The sequence below is a fragment of the Manduca sexta genome, chromosome 9, assembly GCF_014839805.1.
Source record: "Manduca sexta isolate Smith_Timp_Sample1 chromosome 9, JHU_Msex_v1.0, whole genome shotgun sequence".
In the NCBI taxonomy this organism is placed as follows: Eukaryota; Metazoa; Arthropoda; class Insecta; order Lepidoptera; family Sphingidae; genus Manduca; species Manduca sexta.
This window is the reverse complement of record NC_051123.1, coordinates 10,991,059-11,018,798: the sequence shown is the minus strand read 5'-3', so window position 1 is coordinate 11,018,798 and position 27,740 is coordinate 10,991,059. Positions and strand designations below refer to the sequence as shown.

Sequence of the window (27,740 nt, the reverse complement as noted above, 5' to 3'; positions counted from 1 at the left end):
TATTACACCTACCATTCGATAGTGTTGCTAATTCAGCAAATTCTGGGTACTAATGTCAGAATGCATCAATTTTTTTAAAAAAAATCTCTTTTTTTTATGTAAAGTTAGGTAATGCAGGCAGTCTTCGCTAACATCATGCTTAATCGTCTCGGTATTTATTTTGTAAATAAATTATTTAAATAAAACTATTTTTACGGATCTCTTTACGGCCAGATTGTCCGCCCCTTGACCATAAGGCCTGTAAAGTCTTTGAAACGCCAGGAGAAAATTATAATATAAAAAACCACGATAAAATCCGTAAATATAGTTTTATTTCAATATCTAACATTCGCGTAAACATAAGAAATCTTTATATTTTTTTTATCAAGAGTACCAAACTTACCATTTAACTACCAAGAGTTACTACCCTGCCAAGATGCCGTTCTACATTGAACAATATTGAAATATTATAATTTTGTTCAGGAAAAAATCAAAGTCTTGTGGCCATACATAATTTTATATTTGGTTTTCTTACATTTTGCTTACAAGAGAACAGTATAAAATGTATTTCATACAACAAAAATCCATAGATGTTACAATAATAGACACATTGATCTAAATAAATACAGAAAATAATCACACATTGTCCAGATACAGATCAAAAACATATTTTGGGTTAAGTATCAAGAATTACAAGGACTTAAATCCAAAAAGTAGACCATAAAATCATCACACAATTAGAACTAGTGTCTTACCAAAGGACTATATATCTGATCTGGTTGTTCAACCTCTTTTAAACAAGAAATGTCTATCAACATTGTGTGAATCATAAAGTTATACAATATTGTACACATATTTCACAACTACATAGATATTGACGATACATCGGCAATGAGATTAGAAAGCGAAAAGATAATAGACTCTAGGAGATAATTTAGAGTCGCTAAATATTAACTATTAGGTACAATAATTAACTAAGAATTCATTTGCATTCAATCAACACAAATTCATGCACTCCCATTACTCTTTAACTCGCTTCTGAACATCTTCCATTCTTTTCATTCAATCGATCACTCAGGGGAAGTATTAAATGCTTTAAGATTACCGTCTCTCACTCTCTGATACAGTTAAGTACCAGAGCGAAGTTCATTCGTGTTTCTTCAGCTTTAAAAATTTGCCAAAAAGAGAAAAGAAATTTTATCGGAACATTTTTTATTAATTCCGAGATTTTTTACAATCGCATCGTATACTACCAACATGATCTTCCATGCAGTATTCTGTAGTACTACGACTCTGATTTTAAATGACATTATTATTATTTTCTATTCACCAAACGCGAGGAATCTTGGTTGAAATGCATCTCTTTCTCATACCTATTGTTGGCGTGGTCAACCGTCAATCTTTAGTTCTAAAAGTGACTATGCCCTTCTTGCATTCCCTACAGGCATTCCAAAGCCCGCAAGCCCTAAATCTATATTTACATTTCCTATCATATTTACAAATTTTCAATTATCCTCCATAATTAGTTCTCGCTGTGGAGGTTCGACATTCGTCTTGATATATCCATCCAAAGATCCGATGTGTGCTACCAAGATTTGTTGTAACTGTTTTGCTGGCCGCGCGAGCCCATGTTGGGGTACCGGGGAGGGAAGTTGGGGGCAACCCCAGTAGGTGACGTTGGTGGTGTCGCCGGCATTAGGTTTGTGGCGGGGTGGTAGACCCTTGCCGATAATGCTGTGTCATCTGTGGAAAATAAGAATTATTCGATGAGATATATTTTTTATTGAAAGATGGAATTTTTTTTTCTAAAATTGAAGCTATTTTTCATTGATATAAGGGTCAGTTTCGTTTAGAATGGCTGGTCTGTTCAGACTTCAGTTACCTTGCTGCTTTGGGGAGCTGATGATAAGGCATACTGAAAAATCTTAGAGCAATGCCTAGTCCTCGGTACAATTTTGTAATTTTTAATTGGTGTTGCTATTTTTTATTAACTATTATGGTTTTATCAAGCGAGTAAGCTGATCGAACCTTCAGACAGTTTTATAAAAACGGTTCTAAATAATCATCTTCCTTTGTGAGGCCATATTGAGTTTTTAGCAATTGAGGTCTTAACTACAAGTCTTCAAGGATAAAAATCATACTCACTCTGGGAGAGTGACCGGCCGAAGGTCTGCTTGGAGCTCTTTGAAGACATGGTGGTACTGTAAGAAAAAACACAACAATTTAATCACATGAATAAAATATCAAAATAGCCACCCATCACGCCTTTATCACCGAAGGGGTGGGCAGAGGTGCAATGAGGACACTTAATTTCGCCACGTATATTCCGTCCCATGATGTGATAAGAATCTAGCTTATATCGAGCACAAATCCCATTCTCCAAGCTGATACCGAATAGAAAAACCTAATATCCTATTGCCGGATCTGGGATTCGAACCCAGGGGTTCAAAGCGGTAGTCATCTTGTACGCACTTCATCTACGCAACTGAAGCAGTCAAATTAAAATATAAAGTTTTGACATAATGGGTTTTACCAAAACCACTTTGTTTCTGGAATAATAGAAATATAATTAATGTCTTATTAATTTTTGTAATGATATGATCGAATGTTTGTTTCCAAATAATGCATGAACCGCTGAAGGAAGTCAGATAAGTTATAAAAAACCATGATTTTTTCCTTATGTTCCGTATGTTCATTCATGTTATTGTTATTCATTTTAACAACGCAGGAAAACGTCCAGAAAAATGTATTGCAACTAAAAGTCAATAAGAATTTTGAATTTGATCTGCCAACTTAATACAATTCGACGTGGTACAAAAGAACCCTTAATATCTTTAAGAAGGCCCATGTCTATGGGACTATTTATTAATACCCATATTCTATGTTATCAAGAGTTATCAAGATATTGATTTATAAAACAAACCAACTTTAAAATACTTGATACGTGGACATTTTATTAAAATGGTTGTTCATATCTATGAAGGACACTTTTGAAGTGAAACATGGTTTTGTACTTGACTACATTATGCTACTGAATGAACAAATAAGCTGATAATATGGCATGCCGTTTCCAGTACCAATGATATTCCGTTCGAGAAATTTTATCCAAATTCATTTAGCAGTTTCTGTGTTCACTTAGCATCGGATGCCATCCACACATCTTCAGAAACTTTCACATTTATATATTAGTAAGAAGTAAAATAAGAAGCGGCGATAGCCTAGTTGGGTGTGGAACGGACTGCCGAGACGAATGTCCGCAGGTTCAAATCCCAAGGGCACACACCTCTGACTTTTCTAAAAAAAAAAATCATGTGTGTATTCTTTGTGAATTTATCGTTCGCTTTAACGGTGAAGGAAAACATCGTGAGGAAACCTGCACATCTGAGAAGTTCTTTATAGGAATTTCGAAGGTATGTGAAGTCTACCAATCCGCACTAGGCCAGCGTGGTGGACTAAGGCCTAATCCCTCTCTGTAGTAGAGGAGGCCCGTGCTCAGCAGTGGGCAAGTATATAATACAGGGCTGATATTATTATAAGAAGTAAAATAATAGAATCTGGAACCTTTGAATTCAGGGCACATAACAAATACACATTACGCTACAATCCGAAGGGGTAGACAGTAGTGTAACCAGAGTCTTAATTTTCTCCCGACGTTTCGAAGACTGCAGCCTTATTTATTTATTTAAAATCCAATGTAAGGTTACAGTTTAGGTACACCTAAACACTTATATGATAAATATTTATACAAGAACAATAAATTAAATTATTGTAGGTATAGATGACTCACTATAATTCCTACGACTTAGGAACCTTCATGGTCATAGGGTGGATTGAGGCATTGGTTATCAGAAAAGTAAACCTTATAATATCTACCTACATTTTATAAATAAATTGCTAGCATATCTCGAAAGCTAATCCTAATATTTCAAGTCATCACCGAATATCGTATCCAACACAATATCGTACAACAAACACATTCAATCTACTTGTGTACAAAGCTTGATAAGCAAAATGGCTGTCGCCAATGCTAGGTAAGTAAATACATGAATAAATAGATATGCTTCGTGCATCCGTTGCGTTCCACAATGCAGCCACTGTTCGAAACTAAGGGATACGCTTATAAGCTATAATAATATAATAATACAATCCCTATATACTAAGAGGGTTTAGTTCTTAGTCTACCATGCTGGTCCATGGGTTGGCAGACTTCACATTCCTTCGAATTTTTTATAGAGAATTCTCATGCAATATGGTTTCCTCACGATGATTTCCTTCACTGTCAAAGCGAGCGATAATCGATGTAAATGTAACTTCGAAACAAAGATTCCCTTGGTTTAACTTTATATACAAGTAAAAAACTATTACGTATATCTCTCTAACAATGATATCGATAGTAAAATTGATATTTTGTTACAGGATAGTTTGGTATTCTTGGTATAAATTAATTTACCTTGGAGATGCTAGAAGTATTGCTGTATTGTCTATGAAATATGGCTAATCAAAGCTATTTCTATCAGTCTCTTATTACAATTGATATGAATCTGATAAGCTGTGGTGGTGAGTGTTGTGCGGGGAATCCCAAACCCATCATCGAGTGTCAAAGATAATGCAAAAATATATTGACAATAAATGCAGTATATAAAGCTTACTAAAGTATATGAGAGGAACTAGAATATGCGATAGTATTTTTAATTTGAAGTTTTTACACCTTTTTCTTTAATTTGACCAATTATTTTAATCACCGTAATAAAAAATAAAATAATGTGCTTTGTACATGAATGCATTTAGCACGTGTGAAATATAAATATACTTCTTTTTGAGCAAAATAACGGTTTTTTTAAATGGGTTTGAATTTGCATGACAACAATCTATTTCAATAATAGTCATCATAATATATTGCATAATATTTTGCTTTTTTGAGGCTTTTGTCTATAATACGGGTTCGAGTGACAGACTTTACAATATTGTCTTCAATATACTTAAACTCAAATGTTATGAACACTACTTTCAATATCTTCCTCGCTGTTAAAACTTTAGCCAACTATACACACGTATTTAAAATTAATGGCAGAATAGAACCCATGAAATTCACCTCAAAAATCAGCTTTATTCAATAAACAATCACTGGTCCCTATTTCGAATAATCTTTATATTTTTGAAAATAACCTAATGAACAGTTAACATATCTATAAATTGATAAAAAATGATAAGATATGAAATCATTGATGACTTTATCATTTTTGCTATCTTTGGATGTCAAGTAATTCCGTATTTAGGTTCTTTTTTATGAATTTTGATATCAATAGACCCGCAATGAAACAAATGTAATGGCCGCGTGACAGAGTTAATCAAGGATAACAGCCCTGCTGTATGTTTTTCTGGGATAAAAAGTAGCCTATGTTTTTTCCAGGGTCTTAAACTATCTTCATACCAAATTTCATCGAAATCCATTCAGTAGTTATTGAGTTTCTCGCGTTCAGAGTTGAGACAGACAGACACGGCAACAGGACTTTGTTTTATGTACTAAAGATTACAACTCATTTGTCAACGTTTCTTTTACTATAATACAAAATTTATTAAAACAAAGATTATTAAGGTTTATATATGGTCTATATTCCTAACTTTGAATACGAAAAAAAATAACTATTATATCAACAAGGAAGTTAAAACTTCACATACCATTTCTTTATAAAAAACTGAGCAAATTGACTTGATGGTAAGTTAGCCACGCCCATGAAACCACAACATCTAAAGAATCATTGATGGGTTACCAGCTTTTGAAGGTACAGGCTCTTAACCAGTAATTTAAATATAGGTCTTAAGGCGTATCCACACTAACATCATTAATACCACGAAGCTGAAACTAGGAGTAACTTTCCACACACTGTGTTCAGCTCGAAAGCGGCGTTCCGATACAGTTCCTATCTTATACAAATACTGTGCAAACCATTTGTATCATTGTATTTTTTTGTATTACATTGTGTTTTTGTGTTGTTTTGAAGGTATTTTGTATTGCTGGTTGACTCGGTAGGATAATTTTATTCGCCGATGAGTACCATAAGGTATCCTCTGGAATGGCGCACGTAAGTGTGTTCCGGGATTTGATTGGTTTCAAATAGGCCGGCATAATTATGTCGACTGACGATGGCTAAATCTCTATCTGAAACCATGTCATTTACAATGGTGCAGTGGAGTGAAAAGTAATTTTGTGACGTTAAAGGGCTGCAAAGAAACTTAGTCATTGATGGTTTCGCAATCGACGGATATGTGGACATCATTTACTAAGCTTTATGAGTAATATATAAATAGTTCTAAGAATATATAAAGCAGACATCCCGAAGATTGTCATACAAAAAGATTACGCTCATGTGATTGTTATTCAATCTACCGCAAAATACCAAAACATCAATGTAAAATACTTCATTTTTTTATTCATGATTTACACGTTTTAAATACGAATATTAGAATATTTTTTGTAAATATGTTATTTTTGTACTTGTCACACGGATATTTCTATTAAGACTACTTATTACCATGTGGCAATAACTTAAGGAGCACAAATTTGATCTTGGTATGGAGTCTTTGACTAAATATACTGTATAATGTCTGTGCAATGTATAATATCTTGGCGCCGAACATGGTATGCAGCACTTCGAAAAAAAAGGGCTTCCTACTGCATGGATCGATGTTAGGCGAATTGGCATGCGCAACATTTTGCTATATAATTATACACCTATATGGAATCAGTGTCTTTTTCTGGTCTTTGTTTTTAATAAAATTACGTTAAGTTAATTAGCTTTAGATCAAGGCTGTACGTCCCCAGGCCTTTGCCCGCCAAGAGTCCGCATTCGGATTTGTCGCCAAACATAGAAAAATTAATAGCTCACAAACCCCTACAGGACTACATAGGTCTCACTAATTAACATTTTTTATATGAATTTAACAATAAATAGACCCACTGATATTTGGTCCGCAGGCGGTCTTTAAGGCAAAATTTCTGTACATTCCAATATTGGTTGGACATTTGCTTTATAATACCCTTCGATATGTACTTTTCATACATCATCTTTGAGCTAGTAATATACTTATATTATTCATAGTATTATGAACAATATCATAAGATTATACTCCAACCAAAAATCAATTTTCAAAGTCCTTCACAACAAAAAAATTAAAAAAAATCTAGCATCAAACGGATCCCTTTGTGTACCGATCTGCGTAATCGCCTGAAAGCCAGTCGCATCAAAGCATCCTTAAGCATTCAATTAAAATCAATCGCTCCAACATTTTTCCCGTATTCTCCTGAAGGATATCAAAAGAACGTCAAAGTAATCAATTTTACAGATATTTCCACCCTTGTGTACGCCTTTTTCTGTTCCTATGAAATAAATCTGTCGAGGCATCGGCAAAGATACCGTTTGTGAGCGCCCAAACAGCTTTTATCCGCTACAATGATTTTCAAATTTGAATTCTATTTGCGAAGCCATAAAATTGTCTATCGAATAGCAATTTCACGCAAATATAAGCCAGTGTATCAGATACATCAAAATACGATAACACTGTGTGAAGGCATCGAAGTTAACTTTATTACAAACGTTTGCAATCGGTTTTGGTCCTTCGAGCTGGATTTATACGATTGATATTCGGCCGCCATGTTGGGAGATACGCCATTTTGGAACGATAAGGCGTCATCAATACTGTATTGCCGTGTATTATCGTCATAACTTGGGCATTAAGACGGAATCGTTCAAGGGAAAAATTGGTTAATAAATGTAATGTAAGGGTGTTTTTACATGTGGTATTACAATACTTCTATTTGTAATATTACGTAACATCTATAGTTTTAAATGTTTGTATCTTTTTTGCATAAACACTCGAAAACAATTTGTTAAATAAATATAATTAACTAATATTTAGAAATGAAGACCAAATAAATTGTTAATAAATATGAAATTTTAAGGCATTGTGAGGTTTTAATTTATAAAAGACTAGCAATATGCCCTACTTTCGTACAAGTTGCGGTCTAAATATATGAATTTTACACAAACCTTCCTTTGGTGAAAGTCAACCATACCTTCCTTGGTAAAATCCGTATGAAATTCCGATTGATAATTTTTGAGATTATCGCATTCAGGACAGATGCGGCGGATGTACTATAATATGTAGTGATATAAAATTTAAAGAACTTGTATACGAAATTCACGAAATAATTGTAAATATTTTTATATAATGTTTAATATATCTTTTAATATGTAGAGAGATAATTCCAAGTCCAGTGTAAAAGGTCCCTAACAACGATCAGCGTATGATGTATCGTGTACGAAAACCTCATCTCCTAAGATAAAGACGGCCCATTATTAATGTTATGATTCGGGTGTACATTTACGATCGAACTTATATTTGCCTTAATGTTTATTTCGCAGTAATTATGTCTATCTATACTAACAATGAAGCGGCGATAGCCTAGTTGGGTGTGGAATGGACTGCCGAGACGAATGTCCGCAGGTTCAAATCCCAAGGGCACACAACTCAGATTTTTATTAATATTGATGTGTGTATCCTTTGTGAATTATCACTTGCGTTAGCGGTGAAGGAAAATATCGTAAGGAAATCTGCACATCTGAGAAATTCTCTATAGGAATTTTGAGGGTGTGTGAAGTCTACCAATCCGCACTAGGCCAGCGTGGTAGACTGAAGCCTAATCCCTCTCTGTAGTAGAGGAGGCCCGTGGCCAGCAGTGGGACAGTAAGTATATAATACAGGGCTGATATTATTATTATTTTATACTAACAATGATCGGATGCGGGGAACGGTTTGGGTAGGTGCCATCAGAATATTAATTACTACTACCAAGATCCAATGTGCATTGTTGATAGCATTATTTTACAAGGTTACGGCAAAATGATCCTGATGGTTAGTGGAGTGGGGTCCAATAGAATGTCGACTGACGAGAGATGCTTACACCTCTAAGTCGATACAATTATGCCGGTCTATTGGAACCGGTTATACACAGGCTGATACAACACACGTAAGCCACTATGGCTAGTTTTAACACCTTGTGTACGGTGCTCGCTATCCGGGCGGATATATAATATATCCTACCACAAGCAATCTACGGCTCAGAGTGCCACGCAGTACTTTGTTATTCAAAGTTCTGTATGATTATTGTACTATTTATTAGCGGTTGTATCGCTTATAATTCGGAGGGTCGGAATCATTCAACTGAAATAAACAATCCAATAAGATTACTAAGCATTATGAAAACTTACAACATGATTTTCGCGGGCGGCTAAAAATAACAAAGCGCTGTGTAATTAAAGATTCTGGTGGTAATACTGTTGTATTTACCATCAGAGGAGCAATTAGCTCGTCTCGTTATTAAACAAGTTAATCCGTGAAATACGAGAGCTTAATCCAAACATTTTTCTTCAATTCCCTCATTACTTAACTTAAAAAATGGGAAACAGAATCTTGTCCCCCATACTCCGCTTCTACAACTGAAAATCACTAATTACCCCCCCTACTAAGCCATACAAATCGGTGATAATGTTTTCTAATTCTCAAAAAAGGTCCAAATTTTTTTCTGTTTTTTTTTTCGTCCGCCAAATGAACTTATTTAGCTGAAGAGGGATTTAATAAAGATTTTTCACGGGTTCTCTCGGTTTCGTCGAAGTTTTTAGGGGTCAGTAATGGTGGGCATAAAACCTTGAAATATATTTACAAACTAGTTACCTTTTCTGTAATAGAACTTTGATAAATCATATATTTTTCAGGTCAAGTTTGGTGGTGGTTCTCTCATATGTGAGAGTCCCCCTGCGTAGGTACCACCGCAATGTCTATTTCTATCGCTAAGCAGCAGTTTTTAGTCACTATTGTGTTTGAAGAACATTGTCGCCAATGTGACTACTGGACATAAGACTTAACATCTCATGTCTCAGGATGGCGAGTGCAATGGAATACCAAACAATACTTTGTAATTTAAGGTGTCGGATAGTGTTTCTACTGTTTATGGGCGATCCTATCGCTTATCATCAGACGAACGGCAAGCTCGTATCGTCATTCAAAGCAATAAAAAAGGCGATAATCCCTTCTGTATCAAACACTATTCAAATTGTGTTACCCGATAAAAGTATAACCTAACTTAGAAAACAAATCCGAGGTCTCTCAGTTGACAGTTAGTTCAAAGAGGTGATATTCTTTATCTAAATATCAAATTATAATTGTTTTTAAAACAAAATATTTCAAATGAAATAGCATTTAATTATGATAATGCACTGAATAGATATGATAATGTTATCACTTCCGTCGCCACGTCAAAGCAATATAATAGAAACGTAGTATTAAACGAAGTGTGGGTATGATTTAAGTACTATTAGTGAATGATATGATTAAATAATAATGATAAGGCACCTTGCAGACGCTGTTAGCTTACCGAGAAACACTACAACACTATGAAACAGGAAGTTGCTTAAGTTTTGTGACTTTTTGCACTGAGCTTGTTATCATGAGACATAAGGTTAGTATGATAAAGTAAGTAATTACACTGTCTTATTGTCCTTCATACTGGAACGCCACAGTGTCTGCATGATATAGCCGGATAGCAACCACGGTACACAAACTGTTAAAACCCGCCATAGTGGCCCGCGTAAGTGTGTCGCGTTTGGGATCAGCCTGTGTGTATCCGGTTGTAACAGGCCGACAAAATTGTGTCGACTGTCGACGGGTAAACATCGCTCGTCAGTCGACATTCGATTAGACCCCAGTTCACTTACCATCAGGTGCAGTGATGTCACTTTTCCGGGCCGATATAAATTTATTTCAATATTAAAAACCTAATGCTTAACGGCAACAACAGACATAACCCTCACACACGATAGACGTAGCATAACTTGTATAATTAACTAAATACAGAACCATCAGCGCTCATGCCGCTCGCCCTTCGCCTAATTTATTTCTTCCGTCGACTTTTTTCACCGTCGACTAATCCAGACGATATTTTTCACGTCTCAGATTGAATTAGTGCACGACAAACGCACCTCGTCCGAGAAAAAAACGCGCGAAACATAAATTCAATTGACGGACTGATTAGGCTATGTAAATGGCAAATGATTTACTTGAAATGTTAATTGTGTTTTCTTTACGAGTTGAGTATGAGAGTGGAGTATAGGAGAGGGTGGGAAGGTATTTAATGGATCAAAATAGTTGTATAGGATGTAGGCTACATCTATACATGTTATAAAACGAAGTCCCCTTTTCTATCTGTATGTGATCGATTTTCCCAAAAACAGCTGGAAGGATTTTTATGAAATTTGACGTGGTGATAGTTTAAGACTCTGGAAAGATTATAGGCTAGTTACTATCCCAGGGAAATATATAGCGAGACTTTTATCTCCGAAAACTCTTCCACGCGGGCGAAGACGCGAGCAAAAGCTATTGGAAATTGATTCAAGAAATGTCTTCGTTTGAAAAGTTATGAAAAATGTGGATTTGATTGTTTACCTTAGAGAAATGTTTATAAATACTAAGATTATATAATAGTAAGATTAAATTGCATCCTTATTCCTACTTTAATGAACACTAAAAATGCATTAAAGGATTCCTGCATTCCATATAATTTTCTTAAATTAAATACGTGCTTTAAAATAGTCAACACCTTTCACATTAAATACGTACTAGATTCTTTTGCTGGTAGAATATATTTTATATCCGCCCGGATAGTAACCAACGTAGACAAGGTATTAAAACCCACCATAGTAGCGCACGTAAGTGTGTCGCGTTCCAGGATCAGCCTGCGTATATCCGGTTCCAACAGGCCGGCATAATTGTATCGATAGCCGAGGGGTAATCATCTCTCATTAATTGACATAAGATTGCCGTCCACGTATTAAAAAAAAATCTAAAGCAGTAGACATAATACCAACTACGAAAATACCTGAATTATTATATTCTAAGTCAAGCGTGTATTACGAAAATATGCAGTCGTATCAATTTATTAATCACTAGCGACCCGCCCCGGCTTCGCACGGGTGCAATATTTCTCCACTATTTAATGGATGTTATTATACATATAAACCTTCCTCTTGAATCACTCTATCTATTAAAAAAACCGCATCAAAATCCGTTGCGTAGTTTTAAAGATTTAAGCATACATAGATAGGGACAGAGAAAGCGACTTTGTTTTATACTATGTAGTGATGAATCATGATTGTTGTGTTGACATCTTTCCGTGTGCATCTAACATGTCCCAGTTAATTTATTTGGCAAACGTCAGGTCACTTATCAAAGTAATGAATCATGGTATCTTTTTCTCATAATAATTATTAATGAATCACTCTAAACTAGGTCAACAGTATAGCGACTTTGGCATTAATTTTATTGAAAGACACTAATCACTCCTTTATCTCCGAACAGGTGAGTTGAGGTGCTACCAGAGCACCCACTTCTCGCCATATGATTCGTCCGATACGATAAAGAGTAAGCCTATCGCCATATCGGTCATAAATTCCATACTCTAAACTGATACAGTGAAGAAAATCCCGAAAACTGCCCGACCTGATTTGAACCCAGAGCGGTGATCGTACTGCGAACGCCATACCACTTCGCCGACGAATTTTTAGGCGACAAAGTTTTCAAAATTGGGACGCTATATTCACATATTATTTTATCTGCAATATTAGAAGCGATGTATTGCTAAACTATCGTATTGACTAATATATTCAGTAACTGAAATTGAATCCGTATAAGATTCCTAGAGTAGTATTAATAAATCAACGTCGACTTTGAGTAGGATCTTAAGTTTAAATTTAATGTGTTGAACTAATAAACAAATCTTAAGTTATCGCTTAAGAGCTTGTCAGTTGAGTAGGCGTTTAATAAAAACTCAGCTGTTAAAATCCGGCACATGCACTCAAGAGATTATTTGAGATTTTATTGATATTTGTTTGATAAATATCGACGACCTTTAGATGCTGAAATAATGTGGCAGCGTCTCATGTGATATTACACTTGAGATCGATACTAAGTTGCAGTCATTACAGCCCTTAGTAACTTGATTCTGTACGTTATTTGAGTGGAAAGGATAAAATATTGCTTGCATTAATTATTTATTCAAGTATAATATATTGTTTAACTTTTACAATATTTAATACTAAAGGCATTGTAACTCGTCAGATAAGTCATTCTTTATAAAGATATCCACACGATTTTTATATTTCATAAACAATATAAACCACTTTCGCAATTAAAAAATACGATTAATCGTAATTTAGTTAAATAATACCAACCCCTTGATTACCAAAGGCATTAATACAGATTAAAAAAGAAAAAGGTAGCACATCAAACACAGGCGAGGGTTAACAAATATTAAAGTACTCAATATTTCATACCGATACTAATTTTTGTATCTTAACCCTTTGAACGTCGGGCGTAAAGAAAAATATTTTTCTTTTTTTTCATATAACCAGAGAAAGTCGCAGAACTTAATTGACATTCTTTATAAGCGTCAGTCCTTAGCCGGGGATATTTTTTAATTAGATATATTTTATGGGTTTTTTTTTCGAAGGGGAAAGCGCGAATAAAGGGTTAACATTTGTTTGAGCCTGGGGGGTGGGGGGTCAATATTAGCCCACCTTCGTAATCAGCCGGGGGAAAAAATGTCCGATTATATCCCCTCGACGACTTTAATTTAGGATCATTGGTCGGGTACGTGCGGGGGGCAGGACCCCCCTTCCTTGGACTGTCTTTTAAATTGGCTGTTCTGAATTAGTGATAAAATATATTTTTTATGCCGCTCGGGCTAGGTACGCTTTGTTTATAGTTCTGTACTATATTTAAGAGGAATGGTCTTTTTTGTGCCGCAATATGCCTGCATAGCGATTGCAACTGGTAACTATTATTAATTTTAAGAACTAATTACGTGTAGAATTTGTGTCCGATTTAGTGAAAGGCTCGCTTCCTATCACATCATGGGGCGGAATACACATCGCGGAAAATGGGTGCATCAGTTGGGTCTCTGCGTACCCCCTTCGAAGATGATCGACATGAATGTGTGATAATTAGTGTGATGGTAAGATTGACCAGTTAAAACCTTTATATTCCTACGTGTTTTTTTATAACTTCATGATATTTAAAACGTTGAAACAAATGTACGTCATGTAATTGATAGATTTTTCGAACTAATTTTAATTAGTAAGACCTATTGTAAGCCAAAATTAATAAAGAATTTGATATCTAAATTAGACCTTGTGATTACTCGCGGCTTCTGCCACGTGGAAAAGCTTTACTGTCATAAAAGTTCTACGGTGTGCTTTTCTTTTGTTATCTTTAATAAACATTTCCATTATTTCCTATGAAAGCAAATTTTAACAACGTTAACTAACAAAGTTAACTGACTGATTTTTGTTTTCTGTTTTTTTTTTTTATTATTTTCTGTGTAAGCTAATTTAATGTAATTTTATTTAGGCTAATATCGAAAACCTGAAAGGTGTCCTAAATTTGGAAAAAATATTTGTGGAAACTGTTTGACTAATGTAAAATTATTGTATTTAAAAAGTAGCCTATAATTTCATTTAGAACATGGTCTCTCGTTGTGTCAAATTTTGCCCAAATCGGTTCAGCTGTTTTTGCGTTTACTTCGAACATACATGTTTACAAAACTTCTCATTTATAATATTAAATATAATTTATTGTAAAATTATATTTTTCCTACTATAGTTGTTAATATGAGACACCTATTTATTTATAACTTTTCCTCGGTCTTTGTCAAACGTTTATAAGTATATGCTTTAACATTATTTTCCCTATAGTATTATTTCCTTGTCTACAACATACTACATTTGATTGTTCGGTGACTTATTTGTTTTGCGGTACGACTGCAGTGCTGTGGTCTTGGGTTCGTTCGTGTCGGGCAAAGTGATATTAGGTTTTTCAACTAAGAATCAGTCTGGAGTATGTTATGCCCGATATTGCGATAGGCTTTTTTTATTGCTTTGATTGTCGAGACGAGCTTGACGTTCGCCTGATGGTAAGCCATACGACCGCCCATAATCAGCAGAAACACCATCCAATACCTTGAATTACAAAGTATTGCTTGGTATTCTACTGCGCTTGCCATCCTGAGACATGAGATGTTAAGTCTTATTATGTCCAGTAGTTACACTGGCTACAATGTCCTTTAAACCGGAACACAACAGTGACTACACATTGCTGCTTGGCAGTAGAAATAGACATTGCAGTGTTACCTATCCAGTACGTATACAACTATAGCTCGTAGCGACCATTTTCCGTCTGCACTTGATTATAAACTAAGCTAAAACGTTTTTGATGTTATCGACCTTTCTCGGCAATTAATGACTCATACATACAAAGACTGCTGAAAATGTTTCATATTTCTGAGAATTGGGATGTGGGATATGTTTTTTTGTTTTTAATTAGAGCAGTATACGGGCCTTTGTTTAATTTTGGCTGGAAATGCATTGTTTGTGTGGATGTGGATGTAAGTTGTAAATAGTTTTAATCAAAAAACAGAATTTTCTTCTCTGTGATTTAAACAGAAGATTTACGTGGTAGGACTCTCTTATGTGAGAGTCCGCCTAGGTAGTCACCACTGCAATATCTATTTCTGCCGCTACGCAGCAGTGTGTAGTCACTGTTGTATTCCGGTTTGAAGAACATTGTAACCAGTGTAACTACTGGACATAATAAGACAACATCTCATGTCTCAGGATGGCGAGCGCAGTACCAAATAATACTTTATAATTCAAGTTGGATGGTGTTTCTACTATTGACGAGCAGTCGTATCGCTTACCATCAAGCAAATGGCAGGTTCGTCCCGTCATTCATAACATTAAAAAAGGTAAGACCGGATTTTAATGATTAATCTTTCATGGACGATTATTGGCACAATGTCATCAAATAAAGTCGAATATGTGATTTAATTTAATAATACAATATCATAATGACCCTGTACAAGACGCCTCACCTATTTAATATACAAATATTGAGACAGATAATATAAATATTGACTTACAATTACTTATAATTAGCATAGCACTATAATAGTAGAATTGATATCCTATTGTTTCAGGTCGAGGTCGCATTGAACTTGACCATGTTTTCGTAATGGATTTATAATAGGCATTGTCGCAGCTTAATGTTTAACGGGTACGCCGTGATGAGGTGGTGAGTTCGAATCCCGAGTCGGGTAAAGTGATATTTTTTGCGCTATATCAGTTCAGAGTCCCGCTTTGTCCTCTGTTAACTTTAATATATATCGGACGTTGTTTGTATGTTTCCTCTTGGCTAAAGTACCTTAGAGCAATTGTTAATACAGTTATAAAAACTGTTCTAGTGTGTAAAAAATACAAATGTTTACTCAGAACAATAACTAAAGTTAACTGTTTAAACTTGTGTACGTTTATAACGCAAACCATGTGTGTACTTCCTATGTTATAGTTACTTTGAAACTGTCTATTTTTTGGCAATACATAGCATGCTTTCTAGATGGTCTTAGTCCGTCAATGGTGATATATAATAACAATATCAGCCTGTATTTAATACTGTCGGCCTTCTCTACTACTGAGAGGGATTAGGCCTTAGTCCACCACGCTAACTTAGTGCAGATTGGTAGACTTCACACACCCTCGAAATTCCTATAAAGAGCTCAGGTATGCAAGTTTCCTCACGATGTTTTCCTTCAATGTTAAAGCAAGCAATAATTCACAAAGAATACACACATTTTTTTAGAAAAGTCAAAGTGCTTTCGTTAATTTTAACTAGTTTAAAAAAACATAGAAGTAAGTGCTGATTTAAAATATGCATGAAACTTAGTATAACAAAAAAATATCGCTTAAGATAAATAACCTTTCACACGTCGCTATATATATTAACAAAATTAACACTTATATAGAAACTAGCGACCCGCCCCGGCTTTGCACGGGTGCAATATTTCTCCACTATTTAATGGATGTTATTATACATATAAACCTTCCTCTTGAATCACTCTATCTATTAAAAAAAACCGCATCAAAATCCATTGTGTAGTTTTAAAGATTTAAGCATACATAGATAGGGACAGAGAAAGCGACTTTGTTTTATACTATGTAGTGATAATAGTCATTATTGGCTGATATATATGCGCATTACAGGTATACATATTACACAGCTATATATAAATTACAAGTTAAGTAATATTTTTTTTTTAGTGAGATAAGGAAATTTGCAGTTTTTATATCATAATCAAATGTGTATTTATGATATCTACTTAAGGAGTCCTATTTTCGTGTCAAAACTGATAAGAGATAAAATCCTAAATCACGTGAATTTTCGACCTTATCGACAACTATTATCAATAATAGTATTAATATTTTATAGTAAACGAAATAGGTTTAGCTAGTCACGTTACTAAGAAGATATATCTATATTGAATTTAATTGCGTAATATTCTTGGTAATTTTAGTATTTGTGGATAATATTTGTTACGCAAGAAGCTGTCGCGATATTATAGGATTGGCTGTTGTCGAACAAATAATATATTTATGGGTTTCAAAAAATCAAAATTTAATTCCGTTATAATAATTCCGATAGAATTCGCATTAGCGGCGATAGCCTAGTTGGGTGTGGAACGGACTACCAAGACGAATGTCCGCATGTTCAAATCCCAAGGGCACACATCTGACTTTTCTAAAACCATGTGTGTATTCTTTGTGAATTTATCGTTCGCTTTAACGGTGAAGGAAAACATCGTGAGGAAACCTGCACATCTGAGAAGTTCTCTATAGGAATTTCGAAGGTGTGTGAAGTCTACCAATCCGCACTAGGCCGGCGTGGTGGACTAAGGCCTAATCCCTCTCAGTAGTAGAGGAGGCCCGTGCTCAGCAGTGGGCAAGTATATAATACAGGGCTGATATTACTATTATTATTATTAATTCCGATAGATACTAGCAATCAGTTGTTAAGCCCTCTCCTATCAAACGGCCTTGAGCATTCGTCTCATACATTTTCGGCGCACGAATTTCGGTGGGAATATGCAGTTTTACAAATAATTTCTTTAAAAAATCGATTTTATGTCTTTTTGAAAAGTAAATGTAACAAAATGTTCCTTATTATATTATCTATCTAATAGTGGTTGCAAATATATATGATAGAGTACCATTGGAGCAGATGTACGAAAAACAATGTTATTGACATTTTAATTATAAAATTAATGAAACAGTGTCCACATTAAATTGAAACAACCAAAGTAAGGTAACATATTGTAATTTTTCAGTGTATTATAAATTTAGAAAAATATCTTATAAAAAAAATCACCTCGAATTGATAACCTCCTCCTTTTTTGAAGTCGGTTAAAATACGTTAGCGCGACGCTTTGTTAGGAACATCGCCTTAACAGGAAATTATTTATCGCATGCCCCATGCTGTATTTATATCATTGGCAATAATATACACGTAAATTTTAGGAAATTAAGTCACTTCAAATTTCAATCAACTTTTGTAATAATTAATCCATTTTTAAAAACATTAATATAAATTCTATGAAGAGCTTATTTAAAATCCGGCATTACTTTACATCAGATAGTCAATATAAACCTTAATTATAATAACATAAGGATCACCATCCAAGGACGGGTAGGAAAACTGACATAATTAAACACATTCTCACGCACTAACAAATAGTCGCTGGCGCACACCGCAAGTTAGGTTGTTGACATCAGTTAGCAAAAAAACCGTTAAATGCAAACTTTGTCACTGTGTCACTTGTGGGCGAAATAAAAACGTAGTGAAATAAGAACCTCCTTTTCTTAGTCGGTTAACTTTTAAAGAGTATGTTTAAATGTCGCTATTTCAAAAAAGAATACAATTCGGTAAATACCCTGTTCAAAGCTATTATTACGAATTACTATACGATAAACTTACAGGATATATAAGTGGTAAAGATAAATAAAGACCTCCTCTTCTTAGTCGGTTAACTTTTAAAGAGTATGTTTAATTGTGGCTATTAGAATGGAATACAATTCGGTAAATCCCCTGTTCATAGCTATTACGAATTACAATTCAATAAAATTTTGATAATTGGATATATATAAGTAGTAGAGATAAGTTGGCAAAATGTATATCACTACATAGTATAAAACAAAGTCGCTTTCTCTGTCCCTATGTGTGCTTAAATCTTTAAAACTACGCAACGGATTTTGATGCGGTTCTTTTTAATAGATATAGTGATTCAAGGGGAAGGTTTATATGTATAATAACATCCATTAATAAGTCAGCATTGCACCCGTGCGAAGCCGGGGCGGGTCGCTAGTATGTATATAATACTTAATATTTATCTATAGATATATATAAAGCAGTAGTGAAGAGTCTATATAACCCGATTCCTACCGGCTTCCCTTTATGTAGAATCTTATCATTAGAATTTGCAGACCGCATTTATACATAGATTATACTAATGTATAATGCATTTATACATTAGTACCTATATCTTATTTATTGTTATTGCTGTCTATGTAATATGTTTAAATTTAGTGTTAGATGTAAGTGTTTTGGCCAAGTGCTGTAAACTTTCATTCAATTTATAAATAAATATGTTGTGTCGGGTTCCCTTCAAATTTCACCTTTCGCTACTAATATGAAGTCTCTTTGGTATGTAGGTATTATAAAAAATGTGCATATCTACCATCCGTTCCGCGATGTAATGTGTTCGAGGTAAGTCCAAAGGCTACAAAAACTCGTTTCTTTTTTATTCGGGGAAGCCCAAATTCATGATTAGGCATAACAAGCAGGTCGTTCGCCTGATATGAGCGCGACTACTCCTCAATACAACATAAAATTAACTTAGATTTTAATATTAATAATTACGCAACACCAACCCGCACTAGGCCAGCGTGGTGGACGAGGCCTTAACACTCTCAGTAGTAGAGGAGGCCCGTGCCTAGCAGTGGGACAGCATATAGTATAAGGCTGGTTTTATTATTATATATAATTATGCAATAGTTATCTTAAACAATATGGTTGAAAGACAAAACATGCCTTTATAAATAAATCTTTCCTATAACCTACAAAAATCTCGAATCGACAATAATAACAGCAAAGGAATGCAAAAAAACAAAGCCTAACATCTTTACCAGCTTCCTTGTTATAGGTATTAACAGAATTTGCATAAGAATCCAATTTTTCAAATATTTAAGGCACTTTTTATGCGACATTGGACTTGGAGCGTGACTTCCTTAATGCCATATCATCTAGAACTAAAATGGTAACTAAGACGATCTTATAGTAGAGCGGCCACAAGTATGGTTTAAGATAGTAATATTACTCCCAGTATGTGTGATATCAGTAGCTGTCTTAAACGACATCGTAGGATATATTTTATATCTGACCAGATAGCGACCACTGCACACAAGGTGTTACACCCTCCATAGTGACCCACGTAAATGTATTGCGTTCCGAGATCAGCCTGTGTTGCGGCTCCAACAGTCTGACATAATTGTGTCACTCCACAAAATCTAAATATTCGTACGTTCATACAAATTTGTAATATAACAAAGCTGAAGTAAGGCGCTATACTAAATGCATAAAACGCTCAATGACTTGCATCAAATCAATAATATAATATAATTAATTTTAATTACACATTTACGGTTTATTCCCGATACATTAATGACAGTAATGTTTGTACGCCACGTAGTACTTATTGATGTAATAATTAATTTAAACGTCAAACATCTCCGACTACAGATAGTGCGCCCACGCATGACCTCTAACTAAACAATAACTGTAATTTTACTGTTACTAAAAATCGGGTCTAAAATTGAGGCGTGAATTGAGAGTAAAGAAACATTAAAGAGATAATCCATGTGATTTGGGTTAAGTTATTGTTAAAATTCATTGTTTGTAGTGAAAGTTGGAAACTGAATCCTATTTATAGCGTGCGAAACTTGATTATATAGAAATGATTTTCGTTTTATATCCAAAATGCATGCTAATGTTATAAATACGAATATAACGCTATTTATGGGTAACCACTAGATTTTGATAAAATGTGGTATTGTACATTTGAAACGCAGAAGTACTACTAATACTAATTATAATTGGATTTTAGGTCACTATGCTATAAATATTAATTGTTTATTCGTTAATATAATTTTTTATTAGTTTGCTTACATCAATTACAAAAGTGAAGCCGGTAGGAATCCGATTATATCCCTTCGCCATTGGAACATACATAAATCCTTGGCGAAAGGTGAAATTTTTCGAAAGAGAACCCGATAAGACATATAAGTACTACAAATATGCATAAATGCGGTTTGCAAATTGTTCCAATGATTATTATTTTTACATGAGTTATGAAAGGGAAGCCGGCAGTAATCGGGTTCTATGGAATCTTTGCCACTGACATACATCGCTAAAATCATAAAAATCCCTTGTCTCTACCATAAATATACATACAGTTTTTAGCTATACAAAAGAATACTTTAATAGAAGTCCAAAAGGATGGCAATCGGTAAACCCCAAGTACAACTGACCGCTCAATGAATCATTTAATTGTTACACTTGTTTTTAACTTTCTAATGACGCATGATAACATTTACTCGGAACTGAGACCTTGGGACGACGCAGGTAGACTTTTTTGAAATACTTTCACTGCTTTTTGACATGTTTAGACTTGTTTAGATTTCTCAGTACGGTGAAGGGCCAATATTTTAAGAGAACATTTTTGAAACTGATAGCATAGAAAGAAATGCAGTTTCGCGCTAATCCATTTTACTAAGATCTACTTTTCGGACCCCAAAATTCAAAAACGTATCTACGCTTATAGCATAATTGATATATGTAAAATTAAATTAAGTTAGCATCTCCACTCGCACTTTCTACAATTAAACGACGTAGTGAGTACTGTTTTGGAATAAATGTAGCCTATATTATGTCAGTTTAATAATATCATCCCTGCATATACTATCCCACTGCTGGGCACGGGCCTCCTCCACTACTGAGAGGGATGAGGCCTTAATCCACCACGCTGGCCTAGTGCGGATTGCTAGACTTCACACATACTCAAAATTCCTATAGAGAACTTCTTAGGTATACAGGTTTCCTCACGTTGTCTGTCTTTACCGTTAAAGCAAGCAATAAGCACAAAGAATACACACATGTTTTAGAAATGTCTGGGGTCTGTGTCCTTGGCTTTTGAACCTGTGGACTTCTATATCAATCTAGTTTTATTCAAATTTATTTCACGTTATTTGGGTTTATTTATTTACTAGCTGACCCGGCGAACTTCGTACCGCCTAACAGTCAATGAGTGTCGTGTTACCTTTTAGCTGAACCAATTTAGGCTTTGATGAACGTAATACAATGATACAAAATAATAGAAATATAAAAGTATTTTATTATGATGATGAAGAACAATGATGATGGCCTTGAATCTGTGAAGTCAAAGCCATAGTTATAGTTAAATTTACAAACACTTTTATTTTCAAATAATAACATGCCATTTTTATTTTAGAGACCAATACAGAAATCTAACAAACTACATTCCAGATTTTTTTTACAATCATAGAAAATAAAGTTTTTAACGTAAATTACCTTAAATGTCGGATTATATCCGTGTTCTTCGATAATTTCCGCCCCAAATGAAGTCATTTGGAAACAGACATTGTATTTTTGAGTGTTCGCTAGAAAATGTCGTGATTCTAGTGTTTCGCCATAAAGCAGGGAACACAATGGCTCTGGTGGCGGGTCCAATAATGGCAATTTCACTTTATCACTAAGGCAGCACAAACCAGGCGTTTCACCAGCAAACTTCAATGCGCCACAATGCTGGCAAACAACGTCCATTGGACCAATGCAAACTAAACGATGCAAGCTGTAGTCGATGGTGCAATCATATAGAAACGCTGCTCGATTCAAATCAATACTTGAACCATTTCTTCTTGCACTTTGAAGATTATTCCTCTGTTCATCTGAACGATAAGCTCGACGATTTCTCGTTTCTAACCTAGCCGTTTCACGGGCTGCCTCTCTTTGCTCTTGTGTTTGAGAAGCACGAATTAAGGCCCTTCTTTGCTCCATACTAACGCGGCGCTCTTCTCGTGCAATTTCTCGTTCTTCATCAGATAATTGACTCGCGATATTCCGTTGCCTAATTGCATTACGGCTCCGCTGGGAAAGATTAGATCTTCTAGGACGTGGCATTGTTATTAATACTGAATATGCACTCTCACAAAACCACATAAAATCACCAAATATAATAACAGTGCCTGAACGTTCGAGACATAGACAATAGCTTATCAAGAAAAATCATAGACAACCTATAAAAAGACATTTACACTTTTGTTAACCTGTAGAATAAATCTTAGGTATTATTCCGAGCTATTTTAGATTTTTATCAATTTGTCTATACACTTCTATTCGAGATGGAAATAAATTTCTGAACGCACACATGAATAGTTGTTACAGTATTTGACAGGATTGGACAACGAATGTTTGACATGTAATAAACAAAAATGAGCATTTATTGAAATGATTAAGTATTATTACATATATCGAGTTTTCATTGTTTTTAAGATGTATTCTGCTATTCGGGGCGGAGACAAATCCAACGAATCAATAACCATGAAAATTGGTTCAGCAGATCTCGAGTTATAAGTGTTGTAACAAACCCGTCTTTGTTTTATATATATAGATTGTTGACAAGGAAAACTTACAGCTAAAATTGACATTTTAAATGTATAGTTAATAACAGATGGCTAATTACAAGTTTTCACATATAGGTACTAGTGCAATTAATGGATAAATAGCTGACAATAAGGAACACAAAATAAGACATCTAGAGCCACTCAAACTAATAGTTTCTAAACTAATATTTAATTTCTTTTGCTTTTAGAATACAAAGGTTCATAATATTTATAATCTGTCTCGTAAAGTTTCATCGAAAAAAAACCTTTTCCGTGAATCAATATCATGACATCAACCATAGCACAATAATTGTACCATTGCATTTCCAAGACAAGAATTTATAATTCAAAATTATTTTACAAAAATAAATTACGTCTTTGTTATTATAAAACTGTTTTAATAGTTTAGGTGGCATTGCGAAACGGGTTTCGCGTTGCGAAATAAAATAAAAAAAGTAGGTTTTTACACCAGTTATAAAAACAGTTGGCAGACCAATGAATAATATAAATGAACTTATCCTAATATATAAAACTAAAACTATTTGAATATGTTTATTAAAATGTAACGCATTACTGTATTCATGGTAAAAACAAAAAATAAAACAGACTAATTGGCCGGACTCCTAAGGCAAAGTTATGATTCATAAAGATATGAGTGATTGTTGAGGAATTTCCTATGCTCTCGCTTTCACCTGTACGTGATTTGATCCGTTTTTTTATGCGCCTGATCATCACATTCTTAATAATTGCAAGCCACACGTCCGCTTATGCATTTTTACACGTAGGAATGGATTAGTCACGATTTTTTTATACTTCACCTGATAGTAAGTGAAGTGGGGTCCAATAAAATGTTGACTAATGAGAGATGATTATCCTCGGCAGTCGACACAATTATGCCGGCCCTTTGGAACCGAATATATACTGGCTGATCCCAGAACGCGACACGTGAGCCAGTATAATGGCGGGTTTTAAAACTAATTTTAGACCTGCACCGTCCTACAAGACTAAGACATTGCCTAGTATAATTACTGGACATTTAAGACTTATCATTTACAGCATTGAAATGACAAGTAGTATTTGTAATTCAATTTCGATTATTTTTGCTACTATTTAGTCTTCTGCTTTGAAAAATCTGATTAGAAGTTGAAAATTTACATTTCTAACTTCTTCCTATCTCTATTTGAATAATTTCGTTGCTGCTAAAGACAGATTAGTGTTCCCTGAGACTCGCCGAGCTTCACAGCTCGGTGTCATAAAATGCGTGCCACTGCTGATCTTGGCTTACAGAAGTTACAGACTGCAGTGCCTGTTATGAAGACTGGACAAGTCTTTACTATTCATAGGTACTCGTATTACTTACCATCATAAGGAGTAAACTAATAATGAAAACAGACGATTTTAATTTGAGTGTAACATCAAATGTAGCTTGGCGATAAACTCTAATCAATAATCATCAGCCGCAATGTCCACTGCTGAACATAGACCTCCCCCAAACAAATCAATACGTGCAATGCAAATGAAACCATTTAAATCAAACATATGTTTATAAACAAGGATTCCACAACCACTTCACACATAAATCAACAATGCACCGTGTCTTTTCGAAGAAATAATAACTTTTGAGTCGATAACTTTATTCTAACCACGATTGGCTTTGCGTTTACGCATTCCGTCGCGTCTGACTTCAGTAGGGTTGACCTGGTCATTATTATCAACATGAGAATCGCTGGTTAAAATCAATAATTCCCTTCCATTTAATAACATCTTTATTACTATTGCTTTAAGGTAAAAATTGTTCGTTAGTAAAGCCAATGATAGTATGAGGTCTTAATAGCTATAAATACTTCATTATTTAATGATTTATTTTGAAGGAAAACATCGTAAATTAAATTTAATAATTTATTTGAACCTTTAAAATGTTACACATTATTTAGATTCCGTCAATATTAATTCTACTATCAATTCTGAAAGCAGTTCTCACCAGAAAAGAACGGGCAAGAAACTCTGGTACGTAACTTAAGAATACCTCAGATTTCTATTAGTGGTATTGACCAGCGTGGTGGACTAAGACCTAAACTACCTCAGTTAGTGCCTTTCCCAATCTATAAGATTTGAAGCCGACAGCATTTTTTGGAATTAAGAGTGTGAAGGAAAACAACATCAAGCACCTTGCACGCCGCTTATGCAATAAAATAATGCATATTATAAATATTGTGTTATTCGTTGTAAGTACTTAATTTGATGATTAATACTTATGTACTTACAAATGGTATGAAACAATCGACTATGAATGCATACTTTGCATTTCTTTGTGTCGGCAATGTCTAATGGGGTCAATGAAATAAACAAAACCTTAGACTGCAAATTCTTTCACATTAAGGAACCATATAATATCATTTTTTTAATTGCTTTGAATGACAAGATGAGCTTGCTGTTTTATTTATTCCTTGCGTTAAATGCCAGCATCCAATTCTTCGCGTAATATGTCTTATAAATGGTAGAGTTTCCTTGGAGATTACTCTACATGAGATAACCCAATAACTTGTTTGTAGCTCACAAACAAAAAATTTGGTGAAACCTCAAACTAAATTCCCCAAATCGCAACATTACCGTTTTACAACATTGAACTTGGTAATGTTAATTTTCCATTCTCTACATTTAAAATGATCCAAACTTCAATACAACTGAGTAAAGCTTAAGTGTTTGATAATAAAAGTACTTGAATAGACTTAAAAGGCTTAAGTCGTAAAGCCATAAGGAGCGACAAGTAAACAATGCATCCAGCGCGTTGACTGCATTAGCAAAATGAATAATTCTCTGTTTATCAGTAAGGTCATTAGAAATTTTATTTTTGAGTTAATTTTATTTTATAACAAATACTTATTATTGTTCCATCATCGATTTTGTTTTTTCATCTAGAACTGTCCATTCCCAAAATATGACCAAAAACTACATGAGCAAGTGTGTTGCAACGTTGTCACGTTGATCATGTCTGGTAGCATGCAATTTTTCGATAAAGACGACATGAATAAGGCAAAGTGGAAGAAAAATGTGAAAAAGGTAACCACCATCATGTGAGAAGACTAGTCAGCAAGAGAGAGAGAGAGAGTTATTTGTTCCATCAATACAGTTACTTATTTTCTAAATATGTTGTACTAAATTAATAAAGCTAAAATACCAATAAATCCCCTCTCCCTGCCCCCTAAAAGTGTAAATCTCGATAGCCAATCGACTCTACTCCAAGTATTTTTTTATCCTCATTTTACTCATAGCAAATATATCTTAATACTAAAAAGAAAGTTCATTCTAAAACTGTGGTCCTTGATTCATTGACCCCAAGCCACGTAAACGATAATAAATTGCCACGTTATTGGGGTCGCGGTAATTCATTACGATTGATTTAAATGGAGTAGTGGTAACATTCTTATCGCATTGGACGCGTCCTTGGCGTCCTTTGACAAATATAAGGTTATAAATAACCCAAATAAAGATTTAATTAAGATCTCTGTATAGACAATAAAAAGTTTAAAGTAACATGGATTTTCTTGAAAAAAAAACGTCGATACTTGTTATAAAGGCTCGGAAGTAGCGGGTAACAAAGTACAATGATCTCATTGTAACCTATTTATGTCGGTTAGATGACATTATTCCTTATATTTAATTCAATAAATAAATTGTCAGGGAAACATATTGTTCAATGTGGCAAAACAGAAAAGTTAATTTCTAATCTATAGTTAAACACACACTTCCTGTGATACTTTGAAAGAAATAATAACTAGAAATAATAACATCAACTCTCCCGCAAAGATTTAAAAATAAATATAACAAAACAAAAATAACAAAACAAAAAATAACTTACAAACAAAAACGGTTTCTCGTGCGAAATCCAGAATCAAACAACTATCACACTGGCAGCTTGTCACAATACGATAAACAAATTCAATCAATTTTCAAATTCAGAACAATAATGTTTCAAGTTTTAAAAATCGAAACCGCAATCGACCCAGTCTATTCGACGAGCAGTTTGCTTCTGAATGGCCATTTGGCGAGATGTCGTCACGTTTAGTTAGGCAAAGTGTCGGTAACCTG

At 34.4% G+C, this 27,740-nt stretch overlaps 1 long non-coding RNA gene across 1 annotated transcript; it reads right to left on the bottom strand.

Annotated features, from left to right (window-relative positions):
- Nucleotides 1–480: 480 nt before the first annotated feature.
- Nucleotides 481–27,710, bottom strand: LOC115451157. Its single transcript, XR_003939344.2, has 3 exons — nt 27,511–27,710; nt 2,125–2,180; nt 481–1,722 (listed from the first exon to the last, which is right to left on the bottom strand). It is a non-coding gene; the product is annotated as an uncharacterized LOC115451157 (long non-coding RNA).
- Nucleotides 27,711–27,740: the final 30 nt, after the last annotated feature.